Source organism: Saccopteryx bilineata, chromosome X, assembly GCF_036850765.1.
Source record: "Saccopteryx bilineata isolate mSacBil1 chromosome X, mSacBil1_pri_phased_curated, whole genome shotgun sequence".
NCBI classification, from domain to species: domain Eukaryota; kingdom Metazoa; phylum Chordata; class Mammalia; order Chiroptera; family Emballonuridae; genus Saccopteryx; species Saccopteryx bilineata.
The window spans coordinates 137,031,025-137,047,532 of record NC_089502.1 but is presented as its reverse complement, the minus strand read 5'-3'; the positions used below and the strand labels follow the sequence as shown (position 1 = coordinate 137,047,532).

General features: G+C 42.4%; 1 long non-coding RNA gene across 1 annotated transcript in view; it reads right to left on the bottom strand.

Annotated features, from left to right (window-relative positions):
* Positions 1 to 8,417: 8,417 nt before the first annotated feature.
* The window catches only part of LOC136316708 (uncharacterized), a 34,490-nt gene continuing 26,399 nt past the window's right edge, over positions 8,418 to 16,508 (bottom strand). Inside the window, exon 3 of the long non-coding RNA XR_010727790.1 lies at positions 8,418 to 8,617. This is a non-coding gene — a long non-coding RNA (uncharacterized lncRNA). The remainder of the gene's footprint in view (positions 8,618 to 16,508) is intronic.

Sequence of the window (16,508 nt, the reverse complement as noted above, 5' to 3'; positions counted from 1 at the left end):
CCCACCTCACCCCCCCCCACTTTTTTTTTGTATTTTTTCAAAGTGAGATGCAAGGAGGCAGACAGATAGACTTCCGCATGAGCCCAACCGTGATCTACCTGGCATGCCCACCAGGGGGCGATGCTCTGCCCCTCCGGGGTGTCGCTCTGCCGCGACCAGAGCCACTCTAGCGCCTGGGGCAGAGGCCAAGGAGCCATCCCCAGCGCCCGGGCCATCTTTGCTCCAATGGAGCCTTGGCTGCGGGAGGGGAAGAGAGAGATAGAGAGGAAGGAGAGGGGGAGGGGTGGAGAAGCAGATGAGCGCTTCTCCTGTGTGCCCTGGCCGGGAATAGAAGCCGGGACCTCTGCACGCCAGGCTGACGCTCTACCACTGAGCCAACCGGCCAGGGCCTACAATACAATTTTTAAAAAGACAATCCTATGGGCAAAGGGTTTGAATGGACATTTCTAATATATATATATATATATATATATATATATATATATATATATATATATGGCTAATAAGCATATAAACAGATGCTCAACATCATTAGTCATTAAGGAAATGCAAGTCAAAACCATGAGAGTTGGGAGACAATGCTGGTAAGATAGTTATAATTTAAAAAAAAAAAACAGAAAAGAACAAGTGTTAATGAGGATGTGGAGAGACTGGAATCCTCATACATTACTGTGGGGAATGTAAAATGGTGTGGCCCCTGTGGAAAACAGTGTGGCAGTTCCTCAAAAAGTTAAATATAGAAGACTGTATGACCCAGCAATTCTGCTCCTAATTATACAACAAAAGAATTGAAAGCAAGTATTCAAATAAACACTTGTGCATAAATATTCATAGCAGCACTACTCATAATCACCAAGAGCTAGAAACAACTGTAATGTTCATTCACTGATAAATGGATAAACAAAATATACTACACCCATAATATTATTTTTGACAGAGTCAGAGAGAGACAGTTAGGGACAGACAGATGTGAAGGGAGAGAGATGAGAAGCATCAGTTCTTTGCTGTAGCACCTTAGTTGTTCATTGATTGCTTTCTCATATGTGCCTTGACTAGGGGGCTACAGCAGAGAGACTGACTCCTTGCTTAAGCCAATGATACTGAGCTCAAGCCAGCGACCTTGCGCTTCAACCTAGTGACCTTGGGCTCAAGCCAGAGACCATGGGGTCATGTCTATGATCCCACACTCAAGCCAGCAACCCTGTGCTCAAGCTGGTAAGCCCGTACTCAAGCCGGATGAGCTGGTGCTCAAGCCGGTGACCTTGGGGTTTCAAACCTGGGTTCTCTGTGTCCCAGGCTGACACTCTATCCACTGCACCACCACCTGGTCAGGCCACCCGTAATATTGAATATTATTAAACAGCCATAAAATATACATTCTTACAGTTTTATCTCAAAAGTTTTTTGAGTAACAGAGAAGTTTAATATTTGAGGAAGAATCTGGATAATGTAAACAAATTACAGAAGGGGAAATGGTGGCAAGGAAGTCAGTTGCAAATGATTCCAGAGATAACAAGGTTTGAATTAAAGCATGGCAAAAGAGGTAGAGAGAAGAGGCTGGCACAAGACAGGTATTTGAAACAGAATGGACAGCAGTTTGGGACTGGGTATGGGGGAAGAGATTAGAAGGAGTTGGGGAGCAAGTGCTGGTGGAAGATGGTGGATTAGTTGGATGGAATGATACACCCGGAATGGGTTTGAGAGGAACTCTAATCCTTGAGCACCTGCAGATTGGGGCAGGGTGCATACATAAAGAGATTCGCAGTGTGACTATGGGATCTGGTCAAAGACGAAGCTCTTAGAGGGCTAAGAAACAAGTGAGTCTTTTAACCATCCCCAAAGAATGTGAGTCCATCACTTTCCAGAACAGTGGTCACTGGTTTTGTAGAATAAACAGCAATAGTCTCAGAAGCTCTAAGAGTGAACCCTGATTGTGGCTGTAGGCACAGTGTCAAAAAGACACTACCTTCTTTATACATGAGAAAAAAATGAAGTAGAGCAGAGAGAATAGGCAAGGAGGTCAGCTAGGGTCATTCAGTTGGGGTCATTTAAGAGATGCTCAGTACCTGAAATAAGGGTAGAAAATCCATAGTAGGTGTGGAAAGGAAATACTGGCCATGAGAAGGTTTTCAAGATTGAATGAATAGAATTTAGTGAATGAATATAAAGTGGTGAGAAAGATTGACAGGCTAGGAAAATGAGTATAGGGTAGACAGTAGATGGTGCACACATGTGCAACAGACACAAAGCACACTTCAGGCAGGTACAATCCTTGCTGGAGAGGACAAGCATATACCTATTTAGAGATCTAGTTGTCTACAGAGTGAAGAAGTGTTCACTGTGAGGGTGTGCATGCTGCAGACACAGGCTAGGCTTGGGTGGGTGGATATAGAGGGTGTGATAAAATACCATAGAAGTGAGACTCAGTGAGGGAAGCATAGTCATAACACGAGGAGACGGTCACTCCGGATGGAACTGTCTCAATGTATGGAGGAGGGTATACTGACTTCACGTCTAACCAGAGAGAACCAATGATGACCTCTTTTCTCAAGCATTAATCTGCATTTCTGTTACTAAAGTGTTGGAGTCACACTTCTCTTTACAGTTAATGATGTCACTATGGTCAAAAGCCCCACTGGGACAGTGGCCCTCATGCCTTCCTGGGTTTTTTATAGTGGCATTTGCAGAGTGCAAGCCTACTACAGTAATGCATTACAGCCAATGAAAACCAATGAGCAGTTCCACCACCATCTCCATTGCTTCTGTGAAAAATGCCGGCTACCCTATCCCTGGGGACACTTGTTAAAAAGAATTCAAAATTTTAAAAAGTATCTCCAAAATGAAAAAGAAAAATGCTGGTTAAGTCCTCTGGCTGATCCAGGGGGGAAGAAAAAAGATGATGAAATGCCCAGTCCTTTGCTTCAGAAACCATTAACAGCAGACTCAATAAACCCTTGCAAGAAGATAATTTTATAGTTCACAACTAGTGAAATAGCAGTCAATTTGCCTCCCCACACTAAGCTTGCCTTCTTTCAATTAGTTCTCTAAAATGTAGGTAGCCAGGAAGACACATTTTTAATGAAATTTGATTTTGACTTACTTTAACTCTTTAATGGCTTCTTGGGATCAAGTCCAAATTCATGTGAGAGAGTCTGTGACATGACAGGTGGATGGACTCGAGGAGTAGATAGTGGCCTTTAGTTGACAGGTAACAAGAAAGTGGGGATCTTAGTCCTACAGTGGCAAGGATCAAAACTTGACCAAGAAACAGGTGAGCTTAGGAGAGGACCTCGAGGCTCCCGAAAGGCATATAACCCTGGTGACACATTGAGTGTAGTCTCACAAGACCCTAAAGCAGAGGAACCAGCAGCTAATCTATACCTGAGCTTGTAATGCACGGAAACTGAGGGAATTGTGTTGTTTTAAGCTGCTGAATTAGCAAATTTGTCACAGAGCAATATATAAGTAGTTCACCCTTCTATATTTTGCACAGCACTGGGGCTGATCTACCCATGGAAGAGTATTATAAAATTTTACTCTCTTCACATGCCCTCTATTAAAATTTGTCCACTTCCACAATGTGCCTGAAAAGATAGATAAAGCCAATTTGCAAAAACTGATTCAACAAGTAGTTGTAATTAAATGTGGAGAGTTGTTCAGATAGATGAACAACAGGGGACTTTGAGCACAGAGCAGGATGAGCTAAAATAGCCTAGGAATTCAGGAAAGGGTCTCTGGAGGAAGCGATGTTGAGGTTGGAAGAGCAAGAGTTATTCAGCAAGAAGGAGAGTGCAGAATATGAAAAAAAGAGACTTTTTGAAAAATGTAAACTGTCTGGTATGGCTTAGACAAAAGTGCATAAATTCTAAGTGTTCAGCTTGACAAATTTTCACAAAGCGAACACCCATGCAACTAACGCTCAGTTCAATATTATCTACCTCCCGAAACCCCCCTGTGCCCCATTCCAGAGAGTAACCCATCCTTCTCTGTCCTAACTTGTTAACACCATATTTAATTTAGACTAATTTTGTACTTTATATACTAGCACTAATATAGTATGTGCTTTTCTGTACCTGGCCTTTTGTTCCCAATGTTATGTTTGTGAGATTCAATCATGTTTCATAAAGCTGAAATTACTTTTGTCTTTTGGAGGAATAGTATCCCCTTTTTGTAAGATACCACATTTATACATGCTGATGTGGGTGACAGGGGTTGTTTCCTGGTTGGAGCTATTACATACAGTACTGCTATGAACATGGCAGCTTCTTCAAGGCCAGCAAGGGAGACCCGCACTCTAGTAGGCTAAGATGGACTCAGATAATAGTCAATAATGTGGAGATAATGGGATATGAGGCCTGCTTGGGTGCTTGGAGCAGCAGGGAGATCATTTTACAGAGTGCATGATTTTCCGACCACTTTGCTGTACATCTGAGACTGTTGCGGAATGGTACTGAATGTACACTGTGGTTGAAAAAACCAAAGAACTATAAAAATAAAGTCTCATCACCTATGACATATCATATAACCTAATCTAGGGGTGGCATCTCATCAACTTTCTCACATTCTGTTGGCTGGAAGCAAGTCTCAGGTTCTGGCCACATTCAAGAGGAGGAGAATTATGCAAGGACGTAACTCAACAGGGGTTCCTTAGAATTCTGCCTACCACAAAAGGGTATTATTATTTGGAGACTGAGGGAGTTTTTCTCAGCAGCTCTCAAATCCCACAATATAGAAGCAGGAACCAGCCTCCAAAATGGCACCTTATGATCACACCCTTGTGTAATCCCCTCCCACACTGTACCAGAGTCAGTCTCTGTGACCAGTAGAAATTGGCCAAAATGACAGCACATGACTCTTGAGGCTAGACCATCAAAGACAATGCAGTTTCCACCTCTCTGTCACTTGCTTTCAGAAAAGCTAGCCAACACGCCATAAGGAGTGCAGAGGCCCACATGGCAGGAATCTGAGAACTACTGCCAATAAGGTAGTCATATTAAAAACACAAAAGCAGAATGCCAAATTTGAATTTCAGATAAAAATGAATAAGTTTAGTATAAGTATGACTCAAAATAGTGCATGTGACAGACTTATACTATAAAATCATTCATTGTCTTCTGAAATTCAAGTTTAATTGGGCATCCTGAGTTTTGTGTTTGTTTTCCAAACTCTGGTAACCCTACCTGCCAACAGCCATGTGAGTGACACAGGCTCCCCAATTTGGTTTCAATCAAATTTTCATCTGACTGCAGCCACAGCTAATATCTTGATTGCAACCTCAGGGGAGACCCTGAACCAGGACCTTCTAACTAAGCTGCTCCTCAATTCCTGACCTACAAAAACTGAGATCATATATGCTTATTATATAAAGCCCCAAAGTTTGAGGAGTTATTTGTTACACAGTCAGTGATGACTAATACAATAGGTAAATGTCAGCCCATTATCTTGTCTCTTATGCGACAAAATGATCAAGAATGGTTCGTTTAAGAAGCAAAGCCCCTTCTCTAGTAAAAGAGTAAGAAGATACCTCAGAAATAGCAGCTACGGTCATCATTTATTAATGAAATGCCTCAGTATCTATTTCCTTGAATTAAATCTGTCAAACAGAACTCTTTGTTAGGGAAGTCAGAAGGCATTTCTTGTTGTTCTTGCTCACTGAAGTTGGCAACAGCAGCTTCAACATAACAAAGCCTGACAGCTTGATTCAGCCTGAACATGTTGGTGACAGGCAAGTGATGTCTGTTGTAAATATCAGGGCCTGCAGTTCCTCAAGCAAAGATGGGAAAGGCAAACGCACATTGGACAACTGCAGGGTCCGCCAGCGTACATTCTCCCGCTGGAGGAACACGAAGTGACTTGCACATTATTACACATGTGGCTGGAGCGGGAGTCCATGGGGAACCAAAGGACCTTAAGAGCTGTGGTTCTCAACTAGGGGTGACCTGCTCCCCCTCAGGGGACACTTGACAATGTCTGGAGACATTCTGAGTTGTCAAAACAATAAATAAAAATGTGGGTATTGGCATCTATTGGGTAGAGGCCAGAGATGCTGCCAAACATCCTACAGTGCACAGGGCAGCCCCCCACATCAAACAATTATCTGACCCAAAACATCGTTAGTGCTGAGAATGAGAAATCCTGCTCAGGAGCCAGAGAAATGAACTACCTGTTATACTGACAAATCAGATTGCTATAATTCTCTGGAATTTGGAAACTATTTACTTTGCAAACATTTAGTTCATTGCTCCATTCAACACTTTCATTTATTACATCTATATTCATTAATTTTTGTTTATTCAATAAATATTTATTGAGTGTTTCACTATGCCAGGTGCTATGGGAAAACTAATGTGTATTAGAAATGTATTCAGCCATTAAATAAATTAGTGAGCACCTGGAAGTGATGGGGCGTGGATCGAATGTGTTTTCTTGCCTCAAAAGTCTAAAATCTTGAGTTAATACTAGATGAAAAAAGAAGGGGAAAAAACAGAAAAAATGAAGCAATCCTGCAGACTGAACAATCAAAGCTCTGAGTAATTCTAATAATGGGGAGTTCTCTCCAGGGAAACATGTAAAGAGCAGCTGTCATAAGACCATTGATTAGGAGAAGGCAACACCATTGGGCGAATGTGTGGAACCAGCTGCTTATGTGTTTTCATTGACTCACCTTTTCTTTAATCTAATACAGTATACAGAAATTTATGGAGAGATTTTTTCAAAGGTATTTGTGAAAAATAGCAATCAAGTGAAAGCTAAGGCTTCAGTGATGATTAAAGAGCTAGCTCTAGGATACATACATGCCTTGCACAAAACTTCAGTGCAGAAGAAATTCTAAACAAATATTTCCAGCTGGCAAAGGCAAGGTCTGTGAGGGCTCCGAACATACCTCTTATGAATGAGGAAGCGTTATAATAGTGCTCTTTGGATCAGAAAATGGGAGAATCTGGGAGTGTTGGGAGAGGTTTCAAAGGCGAGAAAGGCAGAGGTGGAATCATAAAGCAGCCTGGCTGACACGCAGAATGCATGGAGGAACCGGGGGAAGGCAACGGGTAGAAAGGCCATGCCTGCATTTTATAGAACACTCAATATTCAGTGAGACTCTCACATCCAAACAAAGGCATGGACAAAGGATTAAGAGGGGGAAGTCTTCTATATTGTTCACTATTACTTTAGTTAAAACAGTGGTCCCTAGTCTATCACAGGGGTTAGGTCAGAACCCCCATGATAGGCAAAAATCTGTGAAGTAGTGACATTATATTTACTTTATTATTTGTATATACTTTAAAGCTTTATAAACCCTCCCCACATTCTTATAAACCTTTCCTTCACTGTTATTAACTTTTCCCATACTTATTTTGTTTATTTTACCACAAAAATAATTAAAATAATAAATATATAAAAATATCTATATACCACAAAGTCCCACAATATAGCAAAAAATCTGCAATACAAAATTAGATATATACTATTATAAAATCTGCAATACAGTGAGACTGCAAAAAAATGAACTGTGATATGGTGAGGGACGACTGTATCTTTATATCATCTCACACCTGTTAGAATGGTTATCACCAGAAAGATAAAATAGCAGTGTTGGCAAGGATGTGAAGATAAGGAAACCCTTGTGTGTGCACTATTAGTGGGAATGTAAATTGGTGCAGCCACTGTGGCTGAACTCAGTATGGAGGTTCCTCAAAAAGTTAAAAATAGAACTACCATGTGATCCAGCAATTCTACTTCTGTGTATATAGCCAATGAAACAGGATCTCGAAGAGATACATGCACTCCCGTGTTCACTGCAGAATTATTCACAATAGCCAAGGTATGGAGACAGCCTAAGTGTCTACTGATGGATGAATGAATAAAGAATATGAGAAATATGTACACAGTGGAACATTATCTAGCTATAAAAAAGAAGAAAATCCTGCCACAACTAATTTGCAACAACATGGATGAAACTGAAGGACATTATTCTGAATGAAATAAGCCAGATACATAAGAGAAATACTGTATATTCTCACTTATACATGGAATTTTTAAATTTCAAACTCATAGAAACAGAGTAGAACAGTAGCTTCCAGGAATTAAGAAGAAATGCTGGTCAAAGGGTTCAAACCATGGTGGGATTCAAATAATTTAACAACCGGTTCTCTGCCTTAATGACAGTTTTAAGTATAAAAAAAGGATATAGCAAAAGGTAGTTTATTATTTCACACATTTAATACTTAAATAAGAACAATAAGAGGTACATAAAACTAGATTATAACAGTTTTAAAATATTAATGAAAAAATACTCAATAATACCTGATAAAAAACAATAAAACTGTTAAGATATTTCCATATTGCTTCTTTTTAAAATAAATTGTTAAGATTTTATTTATTCATTTTAGAGAGGGGAAATAAGGAGAGAGAGAGAGAGAGAGAGAGAGAGAGAGAGAGAGAGAAGGGGGGAGGAGCAGGAAGCATCAACTCCCATATGTGCCTTGACCAGGCAAGCCCAGGGTTTTGAACCGGTGACCTTAGCATCCCAGATCAATGCTTCAATGCTTTATCCACTGCACCACCACAGGCCAGGCCCATATTTCTTCTTGATTGGCATTCCACTGGCAATTTTTTTCACCTGTAGATGAAATGAACATTACTATGGGCACTCAGAATACACTGTTGCACAGATGAACGTTAAAAAAAGAGTAAGGAATGTAAATTTGTGATTTCCACATTGGGCAGCTGCCCAGGCGCCCACCTTAGAGAGAACCCTGATGACAAGTGCCATTTGAACAACCAGTTCACCAAACTCAACAAAAAATTAGGTATTGGTTCTGCCAAACTGGTGCGACCCAGCTGAATCCCACCACTGGTTCAAACTTTCAGTTGTAAGATGAGTAAATTCTGGGGATCTATAGAACAGCATAGTGGTTACATTTAATAGTAATCCCCTATTTGTTTGAGAGTAGATTTGAAATTTGTTGAGAGTAGATTTTTGAGTGTTTGCACCGCACACAAAAAATGGTAACTGTATCAGGTGATGGATGTGTTAACTGATTGTGGTAATCATTTCACCATGTATATGTACATTAAATCATCATGGTGTACATCCTAACTGTATGTAATTTCTATTTGTCAATTATGCCTTAATGTAGCTGAGGAATCTATCTTTAGCAAAATTAGATTGTTTGGCTCCCATAACCAGCAACAGTGTAATTTTAGTTAGGGACCCCTAAAGCAGGAGGTCCATGTCACCAGAACACTCTTGGTGTCAGCTTTTTCTCCATTCTTGCTGTGTTCTCCATGAATTGAAACCCTCCTTCCTTACAACTCTGGGCTCATGACTTCACTTTTCTACACCCAATGAGATTCCCAATTCAAAGAGATCCCAGTGAAAGCATCTGACTGGCCTGGCCTGACCACAGATCCCTCTGTTGAACCAACCACCAGCACATGGTGAGGTTCTTTGTTTAACATCCCCCATCCAAGTCATGTATCACTAGCTGGGGAAAGAAGCAGTTACCTAACGAACGAGAGCAAATAAAGATCTGGCAAAACAATAAATGCCTTCAACCTAAATGTCCACAAAATAGCATGATGGGCTGATAAATTAGGGTATATAAAAGAATATTAAGCAGTCATAAAAATTTTAACTATATTTAATAATTTAATGAGATGACAGGAATCTCCTTTAATTTTTCCTGTGAATCTCTGATAATTTCCTACGACTGATGGACAGTATATAGCACAGAGGAACACATGTTTTATTCCTATCCTTTCACAGGTTGCAAGATATCGGATTCCTAGAGCCCTGACCATGTCTCTTTGGTGGCAACTAGAGCTTTTCTTTCGGACCCTCTTCTATTCCCACTCTGCTATCTCCATTCCTCTAACCCCGGCTGTTGATTTCAGTATATTATGACTTTTCATTTTTCTTTCAATATGGGGGATCCTCACTTTACATCCCAGCTCCCCTTTCTCTCACTTTTTAAAATTCATTTATTTTCTCATGTGTCCTCTTTCAAAATATTTGAAGCAGATTATGAGAACATAATATGTGATAATCATCTGAGGCTAATGCAACAGAAATCGAAAATCAGAACCAAAAAAAAGGGAGAAAACACATCAATTATAAAGGTTGATATTATAACTATAAGCATCCATTACATTAGAATTTCAGGTTTCTAAAAGTCCGGGCATGAATGGAAAAATGAGATGACATACATTTGGTTTTCATTAAAGAGAGCGAGTACAGCTCCTCTGAGGACACGTATCATTTTCCTGACTGTACTGTCAGAAAACTGAAACCGCATAAGGAAAGCAATGCCCAGCTCCCAGGGCTGTTGCGTCTATGAAGTGTATCTAAAACCCTTTATAAATTGCAAACAGTTATTTAACACTAATATAAACCAGAACTCTCCTTTTCTACACTTGCAGGTTTGCTTTTTCCCAGTCCTTCCTCCACCCCTCACACTTCATCTTGAACACGATCAGTGCTTGGCCAGTCAGTGTGGAACTGGGGAACCTCAGGACTAGGCCGAGTCAGAAGGGCCATGACGAGGACACTTGGGAATCCCGGCACTGACAGGAAGCACCAAGGAAAGAGAGACCCACGCCAGCTCTGCGGCAAGGAAAGAGCCCAGCTTTCAGACAGATTCTAAGCTGTGGGAATTACTTCTGATAGTGCAGTCAAGTGTCAGCTTTTGCTTCCACTGGGTGACCACAGGGAATTGAGGCTCTCTGGCATATCTGTGGGTCCAGTGAGCTGAACCTGTCAGAAATGTCCTTTTTTTCCATTTGAGGAACTAAGGGGCCTCTTGGGACAGAACTCATTAAAACAAAACAAAACAAACATTTCTGCACACTCAGCTTGATCCAGTTTGAATACCTCATGGAATCATTTATTCAGTTAATTAGGGTTATCTCTCTACGCAGCATCTACTATTGGACAAATGTCTGTGCCTTATGGAGGGTCCCTGGACACATGCATTAAAAACTCTATAAAGCTCCAGGGCACAAGACACTGCTAAACAGAGGACGACAGAGAAGAAATTCTCCATCCACCCCACACTGGACCTCCCAGCAAGAGCAGCAGTGCACAGCGGGCAGGTCGCCCAGGGCCAGAAACTCAGCTGGAAAAAGGGAGAGCCTCAGACCAGGGGGCTTGCTGGAGATCATCAGGAAAATGGGAATACAGCTGGTGATTTGCTTGTGGGCACGTTTCATATCCCGATAGCTCTGAAAACCACCGGCGGTGGGCAGAGAGGTGTCAAGGGCTCTGCAATTGCAGGAAAGGTGGAAATGAGGGAAAGAGAGGTTTCCCCTTAGAAACAACACGTGATCAGCTTGAATGTAGTATCTTTTTGGTGCATCCGCAATGCTAAAGCAAGTAGTTTAGACTGGTTCTAAGGAAAATGTCTGCCTGCTTCATGTTGCTGGATGTCTTGAGCAGCATGGTTGGGAGGGCTACTGGGAAAAGAACACTGGGCCAGCTTAAATCTGGGCTTTGTTGAAAATGAGCAATGAAGCTGAACTTGTTCCTGTACCTCTCTGGGCCTAAGTTCCTTGTTTGTAAAATAAGAAAGTTGGACTAGTCATTTGCAAATCGTATTGAAAGGAATGCTTGGACCTGCGGAGTACCTGAGCTAAGAAGGGAGCCAGGGAGGTGGGCTGAGGTAGTCCTGGGCCCCCCAGCCCCACTTCCCCAGGAGCAATGGTACAGGCACCTTTCAATGGCTGCTGCCCAGCACTGGAGTGAGCGAGGCAGTCTGCATTCAAATCCCGGCTGCTTCAGGAACTTATGATGGGAGCTCTCTGAGTCTCTGAGACCCACATGTAGCTAGAAGCATGACTCCTCAAATTCTTGCATTTGGAATATGTAAGGTTCTTCTTTCTAACCTGTCCCAATGTCCAAGACAACAAACAAACACAGCATCATGCATGAAAAATTCTGTTATTGCTCTGGCCAGACAGCTTGGTTGGTTGGAGCATTGTCTCAAGCACTGAGGTTGCTGGTTCGATCCCCAGTCAGGGCACATACAGGAACAGATCGATGTTCCTGTCTCTCTCGCTTCCTCTCTCAATAAAATCAATAAATAAAATCTTTAAGAAAAGAAGAAAAATTTTATTCTTTAGAGTGGGAAAGAAAGAAAATATTTCTAGCATTGAAAGCTGCTCTTATTAATCAACCTACATGGTTTCCAAGATTGAAACCAATTCTGCACAGCCCCTAGGAATGTCTCTCATCCGGTGGTTCTCAGCCAGGAGTGCTGTTGCTCCCTAAGGGAAGTCTGGCAAGGTCTGGAGACATCTGTGCTTATCACAACTTGGGGGAGTGCTACCAGGATGTAGTGAGGAGAGGTCAAGGGTGTTGCTAAACAACCTACAGTGCACAGGCCAGCCCCCATTACAAAGAATGATCCAGTTCAAAATGTCAATAGAGGTTGAGAAGTCCTGCTTAACTTAACTAGGGCATGATGTGTGTGTAGTGGTGCTTAACTGTACCAAATCAAGATGCTCATGATTCATTCCACTGTGTCATATAATAGAGACTAATTATAGATTATGATGAGGAGAGTAAGGTGTTTCCAGAGACTGGCAAAGTAGGACAACCTCAGATTTGACACGCATGGAAGCCCAATCCTGGGCTAGTTTTCCAGGTATCTTCTTTAATCTGGAGAGTAACCCTCTGAGGGCACAGTACTATGCTTGATCAAAGAAGCACAACCTCTGAGACTAAGAGAAGTTTAGACATGGTTCCTTGATGGGGTAGGGAGCCAAGTTCACTCTCAGGGCTCCTTTCTTCCAACGGTATTTGGAAGTAGAAGGTGGTACATACCACATGGCAAGTGCACGCCAGAGGAAATGATGTAATAAAAACTGAGATCCTTCTCACCACTTCTGTGCACCCTTCTCAGCTTTGCCGTGCTTCTGCTTGTGATGGCTTGTATCTGTGACTTTGTTCAGAAGATGTCCTTAGATGCCTAGAGCCACTCTGGATGCATGTACAAAAACCCCACAGTGCCTAGGATTCTACTAACCCCTCTGCAGCCTTTAGGGAATGACTCAGGGTTGTGAGAGTATAAAAGTCCAGCTCCTGTTCCCCAAAGCAAGACAAAGGCTGAGAAGCAGCCTACACTCCAAAGCTCCCCTGCAATCGTACTCTCCCCTGTCCTCCTTCCCTCGCCATTTTCTCATGGGAGCACTGCATTAAGAAATCCCTTGCACACAAATCGTTGTCTCCAAGTCTGCTTCCAGGGAACCCAAATACCTAAGAAGAGAGGCCAGAGAGGTTGGGGATGCTTCTCAGAGTAAAAGGACATTTAACTGGATGACAGTGGGAGATAATGTCAGAGACATGCTGCACCCAGGATGAGTCTATCTAAGGAATTTGGAAGTAACCTGTGAGCAATGGAAAACTATTAATGATTTTTCAGTAAGGAAAGACATTTCACATGAATAGAATTGGATACATTAATATACCTTAGTTGATATTAAATGTAAGTTATTGGACATTTTCCAAGTGTATTATATTACTAAGTAATGAGGAACTTGCAGGTATAGCAAAATGTAATAAAGGAAAATGAAAAATTCTTAGGTGTTGATTACTTTCTGTTTGCAAAGGGACTTCATGCTCTAGAAATACATGAATAGATCAAATGACTTCAAACCGTGACTGTAACCAGCCATAAAGAAGAGGCTTGTTTTCCTGTGGCCCGGGACCACTTATTTTACAAAATGAAACACTTGTCTCTATAACAACCTAATTTTCAAACTCAAAACAGGATAACTACATAGTATCAGAACAGTACAGTCAGTTTTTGTTTATTATTAAATATTCCCCATCTACCTGCTATGTGGCAAGCACTAAATAGATGATTTAAGAAGTAAATACTAAAGTCAAATATTAAAATTTATTTTTGGGATTTTAAATTCCACATTCTGTATATATAACCAGAAGAGAGTTTACTACAACATTCAATCTTAGTCTGAGGTCTAAAAATGATAATCAGGTCGAAATTCTGCCAAACTTTTTAAGTGCACAAAATATTCTGAAAGAAACGGTTTTGGTGTAATATAGAATGCTAGAGTTTAGTCTATATGTGATAGTCTCACAATTCAATTTTAATGAGCATTTATTGTCTAGATCATAGGTAAGCAAGCTTTTACTATGGACTCAGATAGTAATTTAGGTTTAATAGACCAGGTGCTTTCTGCCATAATTACTCTACCCTGTACTGCAGTGCATAAGCAGCCGTAGATAATATATAAAAATAATGGGTGTAGCTATGTTCCAATAAAACTTTATAGATACTGAAATTTGACTTTATTATAATTCTCATACGTCACAAACTTTTGTTCTTCTTTTGATTTTTTTCATTCATTTTAACCTGTGAAAATCATTCTTAGCTCACAAGCAGGCTATATTAAAAAAGGTAGTAGGGGAAATTTGGTCCAAGAACCTGGTGTCCCAGGGCTGGAGGGTACAGGTAGTTCATTTGGGAGGTGACTCCAGGAGGCAGGAGTGAAGAAGCAATGGGGAGAAAGCCAAAGAGAGAGAGAGAAAGAGAGACAAAGAGACAGACAGATAGGCAGACATTGATTTTAAGTGTAAATGACAAAAAGCCAACAAAGGATGTGTGACTGTGTTGGTTACTGAGGGAAGCTGGGATCTGTCTTTCCGGGGACACTCTGAGAAAACTGGTAGATTATGCCTCAGAAATATCCCTTTGAAGCATGGAAGGATAGGGCCATTATCTACAGACTACAGTCTCTTCACTTCAATTTGTCCTACCTGTAGGTCAATAAAGCTTCCTCCACTTTGGCAAAGCTCTGAGGCAGGAAAGTAAAAAGTGGTAAAAGCATTCATGATGGACTGCTGGCCATCACGCCCAGGAACAGTCCTCTAGAGTGGCACATGCCATCATGCCTTGGAACAGTCCTCTAGAGTGGCACACACCATCATGCCCGGGAACAGTCCTCTAGAGTGGCACACATCATCATGCCCGGGAACAGTCCTCTAGAGTGGCACACGTCATCATGCCCAGGAACAGTCCTCTAGAGTGGCACACACCATCATGCCTGGGAACAGTCCTCTAGAGTGGCACACACCATCATGCCCGGGAACAGTCCTCTAGAGTGGCACACACCATCATGCCCGGGAACAGTCCTCTAGAGTGGCACACACGATCATGCCCGGGAACAGTCCTCTAGAGTGGCACACACCATCATGCCCGGGAACAGTCCTCTAGAGTGGCACACGCCATCATGCCTGGGAACAGTCCTCTACAGTGGCACACGCCATCATGCCCGGGAACAGTCCTCTAGAGTGGCACACGCCATCATGCCCGGGAACAGTCCTCTAGAGTGGCACACGCCATCATGCCTGGGAACAGTCCTCTACAGTGGCACACACCATCATGCCCGGGAACAGTCCTCTACAGTGGAACACGCCATCATGCCCGGGAACAGCACACTAGAGTGGCACACACCATCATGCCCGGGAACAGTCCTCTACAGTGGCACACACCATCATGCCCGGGAACAGTCCTCTAGAGTGGAACACGCCATCATGCCTGTGAACAGTCCTAGAGTGGCACACGCCATCATGCCCGGGAACAGTCCTCCAGAGTGGCACATGCCATCATGCCAGGAAACAGTCCTCTAGAGTGGAACACGCCATCATGCCCGGGAACAGTCCTCTAGAGTGGAACACGCCATCATGCCTGTGAACAGTCCTAGAGTGGCACACGCCATCATGCCCGGGAACAGTCCTCCAGAGTGGCACATGCCATCATGCCAGGAAACAGTCCTCTAGAGTGGAACACGCCATCATGTCCGGGAACAGTACACTAGAGTGGCACATGCCATCATGCCCGGGAACAGTCCTCTAGAGTGGCACACGCCATCATGCCCGGGAACAGCACACTAGAGTGGCACACGCCATCATGCCCGGAACAGTACACTAGAGTGGCACATACCACCATAAACAGGCTGAAGGAACATGGCATGTGGACTAAAAAGTGTTTGCTAATATGATGCTAGTGGCTGAGGCCAGGCAGGTTCACCCTGAGTTGGGGCAGATGGTAGGGGAACTGTGGCCCTAGAAAGCGTTGGTCCTTCCCCATTTATTAGATTCTCACAATGGTGGGCAAGCAAACAGGCAGGGAACACCCTTCTCGTGGCAGCAGGCGAATGAACAGCAAAACAGCCCCTCACAGTGGCGGGCAGGCTATCTGCAATCCACACTGAGGGAGAACACCCATAGCCTTACATAGACTATACACACGTGGCACTGCCATGTGCTCATGCACTAATCATGCAAAGTGCAAGTGAGCAAGTCCAACACAGCTGTTTTCCCAACAGCTCAGATGGTAATAACGTTCATTTCTGTGATAGTCTATTTCTCTGGGAACCAAAAAACACAAATATGAAATGATCAATATTTTGAAAGTGAGGTCATTCATAGGCTGCAACGTCTAAAACCCAGAAAAAAACATCATCTTGGAGATCTTATTCATTGGGCT